Genomic DNA, 3,692 nt, shown 5'->3' with positions numbered 1-3,692 from the left:
AGCCTGGAGAGGGTTCAGAGGAGGGCCACCTGCTTGGTGAGAGGGCAGCAGGACAGGCCCTATGAGGAGAGACTGAAGGACCTGAACCTGTTCAGCCTCAGCAAGAGGAGGCTGAAGGGAGACCTAGTGGCTGCCCACAAGCTCATCAGGGGAGTTCAACAGCAAATAGGCAGAGCTCTTTTCTCCCCAGCACCACCTGGGGTGACGAGGAACAATGGTCATAAGCTGATGGAGAATAGGTTTAGGTTAGAGATCAGAAGGCAATATTTGACAGTTAGGGTGGCCAGAATCTGGAACCAACTTCCCAGGGAAGTGGTCCTTGCCCCTACCTTGGGCAAATTCAAAAGGAGGTTGGATGATCACCTGTCTGGGGTCTTGTGAACTCAGCATTGATTCCTGCCTGTGGCAGGGAGTCAGGCTAGATGATCTGTTCAGGTCCCTCCTGACCCTAGCTACTATGAAACCTAGCTACTATGAAACTAATAAATGATATCACATCTACTAAAAGAACCTTGCCTGCCTGTTCCTTAGACCAACACGGCTACAACCAGAAACCTAGTTAACGCACACAAGTGACATGAGTTTTGCTTTCAACAGTTTGAGGTGCACTTTCGCAGAAGCCCCTGCACCTATCTCCTTGAAACCTGGCAGGCGTCATACCCTCTGAAGGTGCTACCATCCCTGCTGTTTTTATCTGCAAAAAAATGACAAAGTTACAGGTATTTTAGTGATTCTCCATTATAATCTATGGCTGAAACACCGAATTGGCCGATTCAGCGGCTGAATCTATGAATCCAATTCGGCCGAATTGAATGGGGACAATGACTCACATCACTGAATCGAATCACTGTCCCTCTGAATCAGCTGAATTCAAATCCAATTGAATACTTGCCGCTTCGCATAGACCTATTAGCCATGTTCGTCTGATGTCATGTAGAAGGAAAGGTAGATTTTCACCTTATAGACTAACCAAGATAGACATAGATAAATAGCAGAAGCTTACATGGGCTGAAGCTCACTTCCTCAGATGCTGAATGGATAACATCAGAGTAAAATGAATCTGTGGAGTTCAGTGAGAGAATACAAGGCCCTCCAAAGTTTTATTTTTCCCTCTGGATACATTGCTAATGTTCCCCCTGACCTCACAGAGGTGCTGTGAGCATGAGTTAAATGTGTGTGGGGGGTGGGGAATGTTCACATACTGTGGAGATGGTGAAATGAATGCAGTACAAGAGGAACACTTTCCCACATGAAAATCATTAAAAGACTCGGTTCAAATAGATTCTGATGTTACTTAGAACTTCACATGCATCAACACTACTACACATCAAAGCCACATAGATTTCATCTTCGTTAGTAATGATCTAAGTTCATCACTGAACAAGATAGGAAGCTTCAATCACACTTCTCTGTCTCTTAACACTTCCCTGTCTCCACTGCAAACACCACACATTACATCCTAATACACCTCTGAACTAGTTATTCTATAAGGTGCTAGCCTGCTTTGCCTTCTGCCTAACTTCAGCTAACTACCTCTCTCTATGTTTCCTAACATCACATTTGCCTTCCCAATAGCCATAATTGTACTGGTGTCTCTTACTCAACCAGCCATCAACTGACATACATTGACACTGTCCTGAAACCATTCGTCATTCCAAGAGCAAGTTTCCTACAAGACCCAACAGCTTTTCTCAACAAGATCCAGAATATCAACCACCTCCCTCAGAAGGCCATACTGTCAAACATGAAGGCACAGCTGTCTGCCTGAAACACCTACAGGAAAACAGACCACACAGATTCCCCTGAATTCCCTTACTGACTTCCACTGCAGGTTTAATAATTACTACCCTTCAATCAAATTCTCTCAGGAATATGCCTGCACAAATATCAACTTTCTAGACATCACAACTTAGATCTGGGAGGGCACCCTGCAAGCTGCTAATACAGATGTGACCCAGATGGTACTCAGACAAGGTACCCCCCCTCTCCAATTGAAGGGATTTAGCGAGTACTAGTATGCTGTGGGAGGGGTAGCCGCTCCCCTCATATGCCCTATAAACTAGAGTCAAGACCAGTTGGAACTTAACCATATATGGGTTTAATAGGGAAAGTGCCAGGTAACAATATGACCCACCGGGGGTGGGGGGGGAGAAGGGGGGGACAATGGGTGCAGAAGAACAAGAGGGGATTCAGTAAAGGGAAGGTACACATATACATCTAGAAGAGGAAAATCAACAACAAGCTTGAGGCACAGGGTCTCACAAAATATAAGGCACAGGTTCACAAAATATAAGAGACAGGTTAACAAAATATGAGATGCAGGTACCCTGGAGGGGCAGGAGAAAAAAAAATGAGGAACCTTCCTCCCAGGTGGGGATTCATTTTCAATCAACCCACCCCTTATGTCCCTTGGCTGGGGATTGAACCCAGGTCTCCCAAGGAACATATAGGAACACTACCACTCAGCTACCAAATGTTAGGCTACTACCTCTGGTTCTAGACCTAGTCTGTCCAGGATCCTCTGCATGCTGTCTACACACCAAACCAGCTGCCCAGCCACACACTGGAGAAAGTAAAGCCCAAGACCAAACTGCTACCCACAGCTTGGGGGCAGCTCTCTCTCACTCCAGAGAGCCCTTGCCTTCTGCCTGGGGATGTTGGGGAACCTGGGCCACCTAGCACGGGCCCAGGACCCTTTGTGTACCACTGGGGATTCCCTGCATGCCTCCCTATGTGCCAAGCCTGGGGATTCTCCACATACCGCCCTGCATACCAAGGGGAGATGCCCTCTGCAGCTCCTACCTGAGTCCCAGCTGGGAGGTTTTCTTCATGTTGTCCTGCATGCCAAGCTCCCTGCTTCCCTGCTGGGAGTCGGATACCTGAGCTGCTGCCCCACCACACGCCGCCTGCGTGCCAAGCTCCTGGCTTCCCTGCCAGGGTTTCATGCCTCAGCCACTGCCTGCAGCTCAGGGCTTGGATCCCCGCTGCACACTGTCTGTGCGCCAAGCTCCCGGCTTCTCTGCTGGGGGGGTCGGATGCCTGAGCTGCCGCCTGTGGCTTGGGGCTTTGGTCCCAGCAGTGGATCTACCTTGCATGCCATCCCATGTGCCACTGCCACCACTGCCTGCAGCTCAGCGCCTCAACCAGCTTCAGGGCTCTTCTGGGGCAACTGCTCCATCCCTGTGGGTCAGCTCTCACCAGCTCTTCAGGGACCTCTTCTTCATTTCTTGGTGATCTCTCCTCTCCAGGGCCAAGCACGCTGCCCCTTTTATCCCCCTCCAGGTGGCTGGTGGGACCAATCAGGTGACATAAGAGGTGAGTCTATTGACAGGTCCAGTTTCCCTACCTGACCCCTGGGGGAGGGGAGACAAGCCCTCTCCATTTCCAAGGCCTGATTGATGGGGAAAAGGAAATCCCCCCCAATCATTTTTGAACTTTTCAAAACCTCCGGGCCAAGCTACCACCGGCTAGCCCATCACACAGAAATCCCATGAACTACCACACTTGTGTCCACAAAACCAGTAATCATCTCAAACATACCAAAAAAGCAGTAATGTACAGTCAGGCCCTCAGATATCACCATACCTGCTCTGAGAAGAACACCCATGGCACCCATTTTGGCATGCCCTTACCCAGCAAGGATACTTCAGCAGAGAAATAGACTTTATCTTTGAATCCAGATATGCAGCAGC

Source organism: Alligator sinensis, unplaced genomic scaffold (assembly GCF_000455745.1).
Source record: "Alligator sinensis unplaced genomic scaffold, ASM45574v1 scaffold591_1, whole genome shotgun sequence".
Lineage (NCBI taxonomy): Eukaryota > Metazoa > Chordata > Crocodylia > Alligatoridae > Alligator > Alligator sinensis.
The sequence above is the reverse complement of the archived record's forward strand: the minus strand, read 5'-3'. Positions refer to the sequence as shown.